Here is a 17923-nt window from a genome sequence, read left to right as displayed (position 1 = left end):
AGGCAGGCCCAGAGCAACCACCTCAAGAACTGACAAGTTTTTTTGGCCGGATCAGCCATGCAAATCCACGGCTATCTGCACACGAGATTTCAAAAGAAATTTTTATTGAGAAAAAAGTAAGTGACCGAACAGTTAGAAGAAGACTTTTGGTTGATTTCAAAATGAAGGCATGCAAGTTAGCAAAAAAACCTTTTTTATCATTAAAAAACCTAAAAGATCGAAAAATATTTTGTCAGCGCTACAAAAATTGGACTGGAGAAAATTGGTCTAAAGTTCTTTTTTTTGATGAAACATGTATTAAACAATTTAATGTTACAAACAACTTTGTAAGAAGACCAAAAAACTGTAGATATATGCTAAAATATACAGTTAGCATTGTCAAGGCTCCTGTGTCTTGTATGGTTTGGGGTGCTATTTCTGCCAAAGGACGTGGGCCATTATGGATAATGCCCAAGAATACCACAATAAACAGCAAAGTCTATTTGGATGTTATGAAGGAGAAGTTGCCACCTATCATGCAGATCTTGAACTGCACTTATTTCCAACAGGGTGGGCACCATGCCACACAGCCAAAATTATAAAGAAGTGGTTTGCTGATGAAGGAATTCAAACCCTTGAAAATTGGCCTGGGTCATCACCAGATCTTAATGTTATTGAAAATTGTTGGCATATTATGAAAGTAAAAGTTGCTGCCAAAAAGCCTAGATCCTATAATGATTTAGTTGAAGCAATCAAATCAGTGTGGATCCATGAAATTACACCAGACTATTGTACAAAACTTGTTAACAGCATGCCAAAACGTATCCAAATGGTAATTGACAATAACTATGCTTCCATTAAATATTGAACTTTTATCATGTATGTGCATGTACCTATCATCTTTAAAACTGTTATAAACACTTATTTTATTGAAAAAAATAAAAAAATTTACTAATAAATTGTTTTTCACACAAATATATTGGTTTCATAACATAAATATGATGTTTTGCATAAATATTTTGCTTCCAATCACTTTTATTCTTAGGTGCCCAATAAACGGGGGGATAAACTGTAATAAACAGGAGGGTCACAAATGTTTCTAAAATTTAAAGGGAGTCACTATAAACGAAATTAGGAGTCGAAATTTCTTAACTTTTTAAACTTATAATTTGACTTTTAAATAGAAAAAAATGCTTTAACTTTACAAGTCAAAAGTTAAGTGTTGAAAACCGTGATTTTTTAGGTACTTTAAAAAGTTAACGATTTTATTACAGAAAGTTCACCCCTCCTTAAAAAGGATGGCTAGATTGATAGAAAAATGTTTTTTTTTAATTATTTCATGCGATGAAAGGTCACACAGAGGAAATGACAGCAATTTGGGAGCAAACTTATTTATGAATTATTTAGTATGATTTAAAAGATTTTCAACAGCTTCCAAAAAAATCTTTTTTCGGAATGGTGAGCGATTAACAAAAGGAGAATTTAGCAATGTTTATTCAGAATTGGCGCCCATGATAATTGACAAGTTTCAGCTTTGCATTTTTTAATGAATGAATTTCTCATTTTGTCAATATTTTATTCATGACAATAATTATGTGGTATATTAGTGATAATCATAAAACGCGGATATAAAAAACAAAAAAGACAGAGACAATAGAAATTTACCGTTTATTATTTACTAAATAATACCAAATAACTTAATGGATAAAACTGGATATTGTTGCGTTGATACAGACTACAGGAAGACTTGAAGTATCATGTATTATAAATAAAAGCAATAGTGTCAATTTTTCATCCTCACTATCTCATACATAACAATAGAAACTCATTTTAATACTTTTTAGTTTGCTGCAATACCTTTTAGCAATGATTACGGTGGTTGAGACTGTAAGAAATGTTTTCAGAGCTGGTTCGATATTAGGGTACGATTGGTTGATATTCGGGTACGGTTGTTGTAACTCCCATGGAGCAAGAACATTTAAAAGATACAAATGAAACATGTCATCGATTTTTTTTTTGTTTTAGGGAAGAGTAGAGAGAAGTGGGACGCGGGAGAAGTGGGATAACCTGAAATTTCTAATTAGGAGTGGTGCCTAAATACTGCTTTTTAATGTAAACAATTAAATTTCTTCCCCTCTATTAAGCAAAAATTGCATTGTTTCCCTGGGTGTGCTAGAAACCCTAGTTTTGAAATTTACCTTAAAAAAGTGTTTACATTGGGGTGAAGTGGGTTAAAAAAAAGAAGTATTTATGCCCGCATCATCCCCATTGCCATTTGGTTATTTCGATTGGTGAAAGCTCTTGAACATTGTTATGTCGATTTGATGATTTTATGCTTTTATCAGTTTCTATTTAATAATTTGTGTTAAAATGTTGTTTTAAAATTATTCGTCCCACTTCTACTCACACTAGCCCCACTTTACCCCTATGGAACGGTTTCTTAAAAAGCAAAAATTTGTTTATTTAGTTATAGTTTGCTGGAAACCTAAGGGGATTGAATCGGTGTCTAAAAAGAAAGTTTATTTGTAAAAATTTGTTTGGTTCAGTTTATATATCAAATAAAAAAGATATTGCAATTACCCTGAAAAAAATTTACGTGTGCCACTTCTCCCCCACAATAGTTTAATCATTTGGTGCTTAAAGCAGTTTATTTCATTTATAAATTGCTCTTCATTTATTTTAAGATATTTGCCTTATAATAGAATAGATTCTAAAACTTCTATTGTTAAAAATAGAAAAAGATTGCCAGCCGGTAAATTAAAGTCGTCTGTTATTTTTTTCAAAGAAACAAATATGTCTTATAACGACATCTTTATTGAATCAATCATTGTAAAACAAAAAATTTTGAATTTTTCTATAATAGGTTTTTCATCTTTAGCATGTTGTCGTGGCATTCCCTCCCCCCCCCCTTCTCCTCGTCAAAAAATCGTAACACTTAAGTAGCAAGTTTTGTTTAAGTAGCCACAAAACCACTAACTCCCCTTCCCCTTAGAGCGTGACGTATGGACAACCTCTTAGCAAGTCATTCTGTGTGGTATTGATGTCCAATTTTTTTTTTTTTTTTGCGAACCATGTTTAACCATTAAGTTTGAATATATTTATTTTTTGATTAATAAATTTAATAAAAAACTTTTTTATTCATATTAAGAATTAATTAGTTGATTAAACTAAAAATCTAAAATCGATCAAATAATAATAACATTCAACTAATTTTTAAAATTTCATGTCTCGGGGTTATACAGGTTCGAAACAAAAGGTTTTACTGACTCAACTCAAAAGCACAAGTATTTCATTGACTCTTTTCTTAAAAATCAACCTTTTCCCCTATATTATTTTAAAAAAACTACCCTATTCTCCCGTACTTGTTAACTATATATTGTAATAATTATGAGTATCTACGTACGCGTACGGGCGATCCCTTATGAATAAATTGGAGAAAGAAAAAACTCATATTGACTTAACACTTACTTATAAAAAAAAAATATATATTTTTTTAATATTCTTTATTTAATTTATGCTTTTATTTATTAGAGAGTTTAAGCATACACGTGTTATCTCCAGGCGGTGTTAGTGCAAACGCTAACAAGTTTGCAACCACGGCAAATTTAAAAAACGTAAAACATGAAAAACTTTCAACATGTGTGTTTTGAGTCATTAACTTTCATGACTTATTTTTAAGTTAAAAGTATTCCAGCCAACATTGACATACGGGTACCGTATAGACCCATACGGGTCGTCAACTGGGTCCCAAATGGGGAGACCAGCGGTATCCTGCCGGATCTTGGCCGCAGTTTTTCTCTGGGGCCCATATAAGTACGCCCGCCGGGTATCCCGTATGGGTCCAACGCGGTTTATCCATTGCAAATCTTGCAAAACTTCGTTTAAAATGTTTAAAATTTACAGAAAAAGCAAATTTATATAACTTGATTGGTTTATTTCAAACAAAATAGATAGAATTTCAATGTCGAAATTAAACAAACTTTTAAACGATTCTTTAATCGTGTATCGAACGCTTTCATGGTTATCTTGCGAATTGGAAGCTTTTCTATTGTTGTTAAAGCGACTTCTTTGGAAACCTCTTTCTTTACACAAAATTTCTTTCCAATATAAGCTGTAAAAAAATTAAATTTAATTGTTAGTCTGAAATTTTATAGATAACAGATACATTAACTTTAATATGTTATAAAACTCCTATGATTTCTCCCCAACTCTCTTCAGATAAAAAATATAATTTTCACCATGGAAGGTAGAAAAATATAACCTTTAATTATATAATCGACATTTATTTCAACGTTTTAAAATGTACTTGTAATAAATAAGCATAAGCTTGTGATTCATAAATAATAAAATTTTATATCAAATATATATATATATATATATTTATATATTTATACTAATAGTTTTACATGCATTCTTAAAAAAAATGAGCTCAATATTCTTAAAAGAACAGAGCAATAATAAATTAGCAAAAAATCACTAAGAAAACCTTTTCATTTTAAATTGAGGTTTCATCAATTAAGACTTATTTGAAACCTTATATACAGTGTCATGGTTAATAGATCCGAGCAGGATTTGTCTTCTTTCCCTTTTAAAACATTTTAAACTAAACCATTTTTTTTGTAATTTCAAAACAATTATCACCTTCATTAGATAAAACAAAACACTCTAAACCTTGATAATTTTTAAATTGTAAACAGTCTCTCAATGCAATGGTTATTTTCTTGTATGTGTTTATATAAGCAACCATGCAGTCTTTGAACAAGCTTTTTAATTGAACAAAAAAAGTTTTATATTTGAATGAGGGACATCTATCAAGTACTTTAAATGTAACTACATCATCTCCTATATGTATAAAAGAATGGACATTGTAAACTAGTTGATCTTTACTATAAAGCTCACCAAATGACTTCATAAAATAAGTGAGTAACTGAAAAGCAAAATCAACATATTTTTTCAACAAAATAAGACACAATAAAATTAGAACTGTGACTAAAAGATCTAAAAAGTTTGAATAGATTATTAGCTCAATCAACCCCTTTAAAACAACTGACCCAGTGTGTATTAAAAAAAGTCTAAGTTCAAATGCTTTTCATTTTTTAATATCTAATAAAAACAAAATTAGTTTTCTGGAAAAATCTCTTGGAATGTATTGAGGTATGTGGAACAATCGGGGAGATGAAGTATTGACTGTAATTTGAGATAATTTACAACATTTGTGCCATTAAACCATAAGTTGATTAGTCTTTGCATTAACCCTAAGCATACTAGATGCAAGTCTTTTGAATTACCCCTAAGTATACTAGATGCCTAGTATAAAGGAAACTTCGTCATAATGTCAAAATATAATTCAGTTAAATACACACATAAACACACATTTAATTCAATTTAACACACCACCTACATTGTTGAGAATGCTTTTGATGACAAAAATCTAAACCAGTCCTGAAAATTGATGAAATACATGGGAGTATTATCTTGCCACACCATTCTCCTTTCTGAACACAATGCTCACATCAGGACATTTCCAAAAAATTACTCACAGAACATTACATCTGTTGCATTAATAATTTCATTATAGAATAAATTGATTGTTTAAAGGAGTCACATAACAGAAAAAAGCAAAACAAAAAAAAATAATAATGAATCCTATTTTTTCTAAAAATGTATCAGTGACGGGTGTTTTGTTTTTAATAGGTAATTATACAAGCATTCTTAAAAATTATTACAAAGTTACAGCATTCTACGATGTACCTTTGCTCAACAATAGTAGTTTAAACCAAAATCATGCACAGACAAAAAAAAAGGTAACAAATGGAACATGCAAGCATTAGTAACTTTTGGATTGTATTTTTGAAAATAAATCAATTTGACTATCATAATAATATATATATCAATACTAATCATATAAAATACACATTAAATTTAAAAACAATATCTTATTGTATTATATTAAAGATAAATAATGTATTATATAGTTAAAGTATTATATTAAAGATAAGAAAATTATAATATCAAATTTTTAACAATAAGTTTAATAATAACACATCGGCTTGATAATAATGTGTTCACGGTTATCAAAGTGTGGTTGCAATACTAACGGTTTTAACTTATACCAGACATGCCAAAAGAAGTCGTCTACAGACGGGTATATAAAAATGAGTTCTGTTTGTTCTTTTAGAAATTTAATATGTGTTATATTATCTACTATTTCTAATACTTCGGCAAAGTACGTCTTTGCTCTACTAGCAGAACGCAGTTCTACAAAGACAAATATACCTGGGGAAATAGTATTAAATTTGTATCTTTCAGATGTAGATGATAAAGCATTTACCAATAATGCATATAGCCTCTACCAATAAAGAAGATGATGGTTTCTTAACAACTTTTACCATTTCTGATTGGTTACAAATTGCCATAAAAACACCATCAATATTGAAAAGAAAAAAATGGTGGTGACGAATACCGTTGACTTAATTAAATTTATCGAAGAGAAGCGTCTCATCAATCTCACTTTGGTTTGCGGTAATACACTCATTTATAATCGAGATAATCGAAATGAATAAATGAGATGATATTTCTCTTGCAATCTTTTCGACTTACTTCATCCCTTTCCTTGACGCTCATGTTAGCTCTTCTATATTTCATTCAATTAGTTTCAGCAATCCTATATTTCTTCGGATGTTTTTTTCTAAATTTTTCGCCGGATGTTTCTTTCTAAATTTTTTCTAAACTATTGAATGCTTAATTTTGTTCATTTTAATTTTAAATTCTTTTAAGCAACTATTTTCAATTTAACTAAACTATACTCTAACTAATTAATCAACAAATATGCAATTCAAACTAATTATCACGCACGGATGAATATTTGTCCCTGGGTGATGATGTGCTTGATGCACAATGCTAAAATGTCATAGAAGAAAAAAAAAATACTTTTACCATTCAATTCAGTAACCTAAAAATATGCAAAGTAAAAAAAATCAGTTTCATCTAAACTTTTTAACACTTCTTTTTTCAAATAATTGGATCTTCTAAATCACGCACGGAAATTCAAAATGCCGTTCACTTTGGCATAAAATTTAAGATACTTCCAAGATACTTAGTTGCAATTTATGATAATGAAATATTAAAAGACATCATTATCTTTAAGAATTAAAAAATCTGAGCCATGAAGAAATTCTTATTACATGAAATCTGAATAATTAAAAAATGAAGAAAAACTTTTCTAATTTAATTTTTCTTTTGGATAATCAAAATATCAAAAGTATCTTATTTTGAATTCCATTTTCCAAATTTAAAAAATAATTGTTTTTAAATTTTACTTTTTTTGACTCACTGGAATGGAAATGCCCATCAGTTATCACCATTGTGTCCCTTAATATACTTAACAAATGCTTTAGCTATTTTATGTTCGATAGGATTTAAATCTGGAGATTGTGGGGATGTATGAAGTTGCTTAGCTATTTTAAATATAAGCCATTACTTGACACGTTTGGCTGTATGTTTTGGATCGTTATCTTGCTGAAAAATAAATGAATTAGTAAGCCCCAACTTGTAGGCACTTTCTTCCAGATTATTTTTTAGAATGTTTAAATACACATTTTGATCCATATTTCCATCAATGAAAACCAAGTTTCCTACACCTGAAGCACTCATACACCACCACACTAAAACACTTCCTCCACCATGCTTCACTGTTGGACACAAGTTTTGTTTTTTAAATGCTTCATTTGGTTTTCTCCAAACTTTAACTCTTCCATCTGATGAAAACACATTAAATTTTGACTCATTGGTGAAAAGGACAGATTCCCAGAATGTTTGTGGTTCATTAATATAAGGCTTTACAAAGTGTAGTCGTTTGGCTTTGTTTTTTTTGCTGATGTAGGGCTTTTTCAATGGTACTCTACCATTGTATCCAGCTCTTCTTAAAGTTATTCTAATAGTTTCAGGATCCACTTTTAAATTGTAATGATTTTGCAGCATTCTAGTAAGTTTTGGAGCACTTATTTTAGGATTCTGGATGGCTCTTTTCAGAATAGCTCGTCGATGCAATACTTGAACCTTATTTGGACGTCCTGTACGTGGCTTATCAGCATTATTTTTGGTGGTTTGGTATTTCTTGATAATGGACTGCACAGTTGAACGTGGTTTCTTTACTATTTCTCCTATATTTCCCTGCGATTTTCCCTCCTTCCATAGTCTAACAATTAGGGATCGAATTTCCTCTGCAACTCTCATTTTTAATAATTATTCTAACAAAAATTAAAAATATAAAAGATTCTTATAAAGAAAAAATAATACAAAAATCTTACTAAATCTAATTTATATTTAAAAAACGTTACTTTAATACTGATTACATAACAAATTGAGGTTGGAGTGCAGGGTGGATGAAAACTTTTTTGGCGCAAAAAACAGGCATTGTGTAGTTTAAAATGCGATATTTAATTTTCTATTCTTTATTTTGTAAAATCTTTCGTTACAATACTTCTTGAATTGTTAACTAATATGATTTAGTTGAAATTTTGCTTTTATCTTTGTTCAATAAAAAGTTATCGCGTCTAAAAAATGAACAGGACAGGTGGATGAAAACTTTTGACACTGTGAATATGTTAAACTTTGTAAATTTATAAAAAAAACTCTTTTATAATGGCAATAAATAAATGAAATTCTAAAACGATTTCTTTTTAATGGAGTTTCACAGTAAAAAAATACACCGGAAAAACAATTTCTTAATTATTAAAATGTAAATATAATGTTTACAAAAAATATAATGCATAAAAGTTAAATTTTTTTCACGCACAATACGAATTATAAATGGCAAGCATCAAGTAAGTTTTGTAATGATTTTTGAATTATCAGATGACACCTTTTGGGAACCTTATGGGAAACCCTTCAAATCCCCAGATACTTCGGCCCTGATAAAAACCAGATAAAACCCAACCAAGCATATTTGCTTGATTTTTTTACCATATGGGACCCGTCCGGAAACCAAAACACTTACCCATCAAAATCGTGTTCCCGTAAGCCCAGTCAAAAACCATACGGTACCCTTTCGTCAATGTTGGCTGGGTCTAGTCTAGTGCTTTTGCAACTAAAATACGTCACCTTTTTGGAATCTTGAGATTTCTTACCACGCAATTATATGTAATAGGCTTTTTCGAATGATTTTCTCTAATATAACAATTAGCGTATTTGCAGCTTCCTTTTTAAACTTTTTTACATCTGAAGATTTTAGTTTACGTAATAAATTCTGAATTTCTTTCTCCCAATATAGCAGAAAAATAAAAGCTTTACTGACAAGTAGTTCTTCTTCAAATACTTTATTTACAGGTTAATAGCTCTTTAATGATGGTTCTGACAGAAATGAGCCATCTTTATTATATTTACTTTTTTGAAGTGTTTTGGAAAAATTAACTTAAAATGTGTTCGCTTATTTATATTGATTTTAAAGACTTCAACTGCAAAACGTATGTGGTTAATCTCTCGTTCGCTATCTCTCCTTAAACTTCTTTTTAACAAAAGCATTGAATCTCCCGAGTTTAAAAATCAATATTATGTTATTTAACAGAAAAATGTCAAATTAAATCAATAAAAAATTAAAAACAAAAAAGGTTTTTTCGTTTTTAATTTTTTTAAAAAACTTTAGGTTGGGAAAGAAGGGAGGGGGTGATTCTGTAATAAATATGCCCATGTGCGCAGGGAGGGTTGGGGAGTCGATAAAAACATACAAGTGCGTACAAGGGGGAGGGGTCAATAATTGTTTTGATTCATTCTTAAGTTGCTTTAGTGTAGTTTGTTTTGTTAACATTATCTGGGAAATTTCTTTTCACAGATAAGGTCCGCGATATTTCATTGAACAGCATGTTAATTTTAAATTATATTTAAATTAACTTCCTATTCAAAGAAAAACAAAGTTGTTGTCTGAAAAATTTGTTGAACTCTAATGATTAATTTTATCGAAAAAAATTTGAAAGGTTTAGGGACAATTCCGCATTTGTTTTAAGCATAAACAATAAAACTTGCTGTAAATTGACACATTTAAACCAGCGAGCACACCTAAAAGTGATTTGCAAAGAGCCATTCTATAGGCTCCAAACACTATTCTGCACGCATGTTTTTGTTTGTTGTAGATTTTTTTATTTTTTTATGGCTAGTACTAGTCTGCATAGAATTATTTACATTATTTACAAATAAACCCCTTCAATTTTAAGAGGTTACAAATTTTATATGGTCATAATATTTTAAACGCTGAGATATTGTACTATGAAACTTAAAATTTAGCGGTGAATATTATTCTAGTTAAGAATAGCTCAAAAATATTTTATCAACTTGCTGCTCTCACGTTTGGGGTAAGATCAAAAAATGCTGGATCTGCCTCTGCATTAAGATAACCATTTTTATCATTGTCTTGTGAATGATTGTTGTAAAATTTTTACAACAATCATTCTTTTTCTTTTTGCTCCGTCGCTTTCTCTCTTTCCTGTATATAAAAAAAAACTCTACATAACCGCAACATAAAAATATATATAAAAACATAAATCAGAATTAAAACAAAAATTAACTAAAAAAAATAACAAAATAAGGTAGTCTAGATATAGACCTGTAATCTGAAATATTTGACTTATCTCCAGATTTAAAAATTGGTGTGATACCAGCAATTTTTAGTTTGTCAGGAGCAATACCTGTCTTAAGTCCGGCGATAAGGCAAATCAATGTCTTCTTCTTGCTCCGGCCATTAACTTAATTGTAAATTTATGGAAACTGTTACATTTATTAAACGGCAAAATATGATGTTAATGTTAATGTTAAATGAAAGGTCAAAAACATGAAATAAATATGTTTCAATAATATCAAATACTGATTTGACAATAGCAACACTAATTTTATCAAAACTTTCTTTTTTTTACTTTTAAGACTGCTAAATGCAGCTCTCAGCTCGCTAAGTTTTAAACTAGTTTCATCCATAAGTTTATCATAAGTTTTTAAATATGAATCGAAAAGAGTGGAGTTAATTAGAATTTTAGTAGTCATATTTGGACCAATATTAACAAAGTAGTTGTTTAGTTCTTCAACTATAATAGACTTATCATAAATTAATTTTCCGTTAATTAAAAGATTTTATTCGCAGAGTGTTTTTTTTTTTTCTCGTTACTTCACTCTTTTGATTTTCAAAATTTTTTCTTTTAACTTGCTCTTGAAATTTTATTTTATAATTGGCTAATGCTTGTTTCAATTCATATTTTTAACTCAGGAAACCTATAATTTTGTTTCGTTTACCTCTAGGTTTCAGCAGGGTTAGGGATTTACTCTTTTTGTTCTTTTCGTTTACCTCTAGGTTGAGATATTTTCTTATTTTAATAACGTATAGTCGGCTAATTTTTGAAATCGTTTATTGAAAATTGTTATCAAGGTATTTTCGTGCATCTCTAACAGTTCTTTGACTTGTGTTAATGCATTATTTTTGGCCATTTTTAAAAATGAATTATTTGTATTGGTAATATTCTTTGCAATGATTTGTCCAGCTGAGATAAATTGCTTGTCAATTTCTTAATAGAATTGTATGTAAAACTTAACCATTAACTATCACACCACTGGTCAAAATGCCTGATTTAGGTATTTATTTACAAGTGATTTCTCTTAAACATGCAAAGCGGGTCTCAAATTGCTTTTTTTTTTAATGTTTTTGTTTTGTTTTGTTTAATGCATATCTTTGATATTTACAACCAATGATTTTAATAAATTAGTTGACTCAGGAAAGAATAAAAATGTCCTCGTGCAATAATCTTTTTAAGGCCCTCCTTCTCCATGCAAATCATGCAACAAAAATTTATTATCTCTTAAGATACAATTTCAATTAAAAAGATTTCAACAAAAAAAAAAAATTTGCACAGAAGTGTCTACAAAAGAACTATATTTTAAATTTCCTTATTTACAAATTGTTTAAAATTTAATATGCTTGAACATCAATTTAGCTAGTTACCATAGCTTAATTGACGATTAACCACCACCAAGTTTTCTAATTGTGGTTTATGGCAGGGACGTGGTGGCCCAGTACGAGGGTACGAGGACTTGTACTGGGCCCTTAATCTGGCTCAGGAAACTGGGCCCCCAATCCTCAGACAGAAAAAAACTATTTTAGTTCTTTAAGTTTCTATCAGGGCATTTTTTACAATAATTTATTTAACTTGCTTTCACGTCGGTTTGTTTGTTTATTTGGTGTCCGCTCAAAACAAATACTTTGTCAGTGGTAATAATAAAAGAAATACGCTAAACTTTAGTTTAGCGTATTTCTTTTATTATTACCACTATCATTACCACTTTCTACGCTTTAGTTTAGCGTAAATAAAGAAAATCGTTAAGAAATTTAAACAAACAAAAAGCAGCAAACTTTGTTTAGCGTAAATAAATATAATCGATGATGAATAAGAATAACAAAAAATGTGATTGATCTGAAATTGATAGATTTTATACTGTAAAAAAGTAGGTAACGTTTTAATACTTTATTTATAAATAGTAATTAAAAATAATAATTAAAGTTTTTAAAGTAAATAAGTAAAAAAAATATATCTTATCAACGTAGAAATATAAAGAAGAAAGATAAATATAAAAAAGAAAGCTGGAAACTGAAAATGATCGATTAGTTTGTTTTGCTCGAGAAACAGAACGGAAATTTCGAACTAGAGCAAATGAATCAGCTGAACAACGAACACCTAGGCTAAAAAAACAAAGAGAACGATATGTTAAGGCATGGCGGGTGAAACGAAAGAAGGTAGAGACAGACGTATTGCTAAACGAAGTTGATAAATATGGTTAATATATGTTTGATAAATAATATTGTGTATTTAATGAATTTTTGTTATTACTTTCATTTACTACTACTCAATATGCTTTAGTCCACTCACTATAGGTCCATGGAATTTATAAATAGTAGTACTATGCATAAACTCCATGAACCGATAGTAGTTATAACTCAAACGAAAGAAACCAATGCCCTGGTGTCTATCATAGGACTAGTTTTAATTTTATATTTATTTATGTTTTAGGTGAAATGAAAGAACATGTTGTCGTTTTTGAATGCTCAAAAACGACAACATGAATTGAAAGTAGCTGGTATTGATCCAAAACAGTTAAAGTTAAATGCAAGTCTCGCGTCAGTGCAAGTGCCACAAATACAGAGAAAAGCTGGGGCATCATCTACAGCAACAGAGAATGTAGAACTAACATCAACATTCATTATGAATATCACAAGTAAGCCTATTATTGAAACAGAGCCAATAACAGAGATTAGTGACTAATCATCTGTATAAGAAACAGACAAACAGACAATCAAGATGTCATAATTGCAGTAGATAAATAAACAGAACTACAATATTCAGACACATTCTGAAACCGAAACATTACTGAACCTGAAAGAGTGCCTGTAAAAAATGGGCAACTATGAAGTGCCTGTAACTGCAGTGGTGGACCTAACTCTACCATAAAAAATTATTTAGAAGCAACCAGACAACGTTGTAAATGTTAATGAAAATAATCCAGCTAAATTTCTAGAGCTGAAAAATGCAAAGACGATTGATAAAAAGCAATTTAATGTATTAGGACCAAATCAGCCAAAAAAACATTCAAGGTTATCTAAGTATTACACTGAATCAGTTAAAGTTAATGACATTAAAGTTGTGCAGAAAAAGTCATAACTAACTTACTCTCTACTATTGTTTGTTTATGCTTTGGATCAAGAGAGGACACAAATTCTATACGTGATGAGTTTGATAATTAGTCAAACTAAAGTCACATCATAACAAAGCATTGCACCAAGAAAAACCATCGAAATGCTGCTGAAGCTATGGTCCATGCATTATCAGACTCCATAGTTGAAAACATATTAAATATTGAAACCAAGAGACATCTGAACAAAAAGCGTAAAGAAGCGGAGAAACTACATCAATACCTAATACGAGTTATTGATGCAATTCGGTATTTGATTGTAGAGAGTATTTCTTTACGTGGTAATGGAGAAGCCAACTTTTACAATGACTCTAAAAAAAGTGAAATCTCTTAATGTGGCGCGGTTGAATTTCTAAAGTTGTTAAATTTACTCAGTCAGTATGATGAGGTGCAGAATGAAAAACTTTACTCAAATGTTCGCAGTTCTCAAAAGCAATCTGCTGGAGGGGGTGCTAGAATTACGCCTTTTTCTAATTATACACAAACAAGCTAATTCAGACTATGACACAGATAGTCAAGAAGGGTATTTCAGAAGAGGTAAATAGTTAGTATTCTTTTTACTATCAGCTGATGGCACGAATGATGTTACATTCTGTGAGCAAACCTCTATTGTATTACGTTATGTTACGCTTGCTGCAGAGGAGGCCGTTGTACATCTGATTTCAATGGTTAAAACTGAAACAACTACTGGTGAAGGAATAAGTGAAAAAATCAAAGATGAACTCAAATCAAAGAAGGTAGATATTTAAAAGTGTGTGGGTATGTCTTTTGATGGTGCAAGCAATATGCAAGGAATAAACAAAGGAGTTGCAACACATTTGAAGCAGTGTTCTCCCATAGCAACAAATATTTATTGTGGATCTCATGGAACAAATCTGGTTATGAAAGCTTGTGCAAAATCTTCTGTTGTTACTGTTAACCTTTTTGAAACAGAAAACAAGTCTGGTATCGTGCAGAAATTAAAAACTTTTCTATACGGAAACTCAAGGAAACGAAGTAATATTTTTGAGAAGTACAAATCTCTTCTTGAGGATGTGAATCAGTAATTGAATTGGCTGCTACTAACAGTGTTCGTTTCAGTTCCTTACAAAATGCTACAAATTGGCTGCTGACACTACATCGTGCAATAATCGATTGCCTTTAACAAATTTCAAATGACATGGAATTAAAAATGAATATTCGAAGTGAAGCACAAAATCTTTTATCCCGATTTCAGTCATATGAAATATTGTGACTTTATGTCTCTTCAAAGAAATTTTTACTATCTTGGGTCCCCTAAATAAAATTCTTCAAGGAGAAACACTTGATTTTTTTTTGCTATTATGTCTGTCGATGTATCACTGGAAAAGCTTCAAGTATCAAGGGAGAGTGCTGACCAAAGTACAATTTTATCTGCTAGTAAAGTTGCAACTGAAGCTTGGCTTGAACAGCAAACATTTGCTAGGACTCGCAGAAAGAAGCAACTGGACTTCGATGAAAAAAAGATGAGCGACTTACTCAGGCTAAAGATCAGTGGCTGGCAGAAGTGTTTTATACTCTAGTGGATTCAGCAACTGCAGTTCTTGTTGACAAATTTTCTTTACAGCGGAAGTTTTTAAAAAAGCATAGACATCTTTTAGTGAAGATATTAGTCATAATTTTCATAACTCTAATTAACAAGAAAAAAATTCAATCAGTGCTTGAAAAATTCAAAATTGGTATCAGTTTAAATGAATTCACTACTGAAATGGCTGATTTTGTGGAGATCAACAGAAAGGCTGCTGAGAAGGATAGAAAAATTTTGCCTTCTTTTCTCACCATTTACAATTTTATGCTGAAGACAATGTTAGATACTGTGTTCCATTCTGTTGCCGTTCTATAGAAGATATTTAGTACAATTTCAACAAATTCAGCCTGAGAGAGTTTTCAGCAAACTTTTCAAAACTCGTCTAGCAAATTGGTTGACATCTGAGCATGTTGGAGATCGCGTTCTCTTTTCAGTGGAACATGAGAAAATGTGGAATTCGACTGATTTATACATAATAAAAAACTATGCTGATACAAATTTTTTTTTTTTTTTTGTTCATTTAACAATATTCTCTGGTAAAAGTGTCTTTGGTACATAATATATAAAGAACACGCAAACTCGAAGAGGATCATAAGATCCTGTCACCGAGAACCGTTTAACAATACAAAAATTATAAACCAAATATTTCAAAAAAATATAGAATAAAAAGTAAATACCGTTAAAGAAAACCATCTTACAATTAAAATAACCTCAATTATAAAACACCGTTTAACAAAACAATAAAAAAAAATAAAATCAAATATTTTAAATTAATAAATACCGTTTTTATGAAAACCGTCATACAAATAAAATACCGATTAAAAAAACAATAAAAAATAAAAACAAATATTTTAAATTACATTTAGAAACACTTATAAAAGAGAAACGAGATCAGAAGAACTCGAAAATATTTTCTATTGAGAAAATAACTTTTTTCAGTTTGTTTGAAAGTAAAAAAATTCCAACTTTGGGAAAAATCAAAATTTTTTAAAACTATTTGGTTCCACAAATAAGCTCCGCGATAAGATATAAGAGATCTTCCAAGATTTGTATGCGAATAATGTTGATAAATAAAATTGTAATTTCTTAGATCATATTTGTTTTTAGGCTTTATTGCATATAAATTTTGAAAAGGTATTGGAGCTAAGTTTATCTTACATTTAAATATAAAGCAAAGAGTGTTAAAAACATTTAGTTGGTATACATTAAGAATACTCATTTTGAATAAAAGTGGTTTTGCATGAGTAAAACGATCTTTAAAATTTATTAGTCGTGCTAGATGCTTCTGTTGCCGATAAAGAGGATCTAATTGACTTTTTTTAGCACTGCCCCATGCGATATTTGAATAATTTAGATGGCATTGAATAAGTGAGTAATAAAGTTGAATTAATGCGTGTCTATTTACAAAACTTCTCGCTTTATATAATACTCCAATATTTTTTGAAACTTTGTTGCGCAAGGTTTCAATATAATTTTTCCACGTAAGGTTTTCATCAATAAAAACACCAAGAAAAAGTATAACTTTTGATTGTTTTATTTGAATATTATATATATATATTTGAGGCATATCATTTGGCAAAAGATGTTTTTTGGATTTTGGATGAAATAGAGTCCATTTATTTTTTCAATGCTTATTGATAACTTATTTGACTTAAACCATTTTGAAATTTTAATTAGCTCCATGTTCATTTCATTAAATAGTGTTATGATATTATTACTAGACAGAAAAAAGAAATGTCATCAGCAAACATTACTGTTTTTTTATTAGAGGCATTATAAAGATCATTAATATAAATGAAAAAAAGAAGTGTTCTAGTATAGATCCTTGGAGGACGCCACATGTTATATTTAATAAATTAGTAGAGGAGGATGCATCAGTTTGCACATACTGCTTTCGGTTGCTTAAATAGCTCTTTAGTAATTTTAGAAAATTACCACAGATTTCATAATTTTTAAGTTTTTTAATAAGAATCTCTTGATCTATCGTATCAAAAGCTTTTGATAAATCAATGAATACTCTAAGAGTAAATTGTGAATTCTCAAACGAATCTGCAATATTTCTAGTCAGATGAAGCACTGCGTGTTCAGTGGAGTTATTTTTTTTAAACCTATATTGGGTTGCATTTAGTATTTTATTTTTAGAAAGATGATCATAAATTTTATTGTAAAGGATCCTTTCATAAATCTTTGAAAAACCAGAAAGTACAGAAATTGGACGATAATTAGTTATATTTGATAATTTACCCCCCCCCCCCCCATTTAAATATTGGTGTATCGTTGGCTATCTTTAGTTGATCAGGAAATATACCTTGTTTAATTGAACAACTAAAGACCGGAAAGAGTATAGTTTTTATGATCTCGTAAGAACTGATTATAACGTTACCATTTATTTGATCTGGGCCTATCGATTTATTGATTTTTAGCATTTTGTAAGCACATTCAAACTCTTTAATCAAATGAGTTACATAATATTTTATATCCGTGAAAAACTTTTTTTAGTATAAATATAATTTACCTTGATTGCTTATTTGTTTCTTGTTAAAAGTACTTCACGGGGCCTCTCTTCTGGAAATTCGTACCTGCTTTTTAGGTGCCACCACGTCTCTGGTTTATGGTCTTTTTCGGTAACTTACTGCAACATCGCATTTGTTAAACATATATACTTCGAAGTAAAAAAGT

This window comes from Hydra vulgaris, chromosome 15 (assembly GCF_038396675.1).
Source record: "Hydra vulgaris chromosome 15, alternate assembly HydraT2T_AEP".
Lineage (NCBI taxonomy): Eukaryota > Metazoa > Cnidaria > Hydrozoa > Anthoathecata > Hydridae > Hydra > Hydra vulgaris.
Note: the sequence above shows the minus strand (reverse complement) of the source record.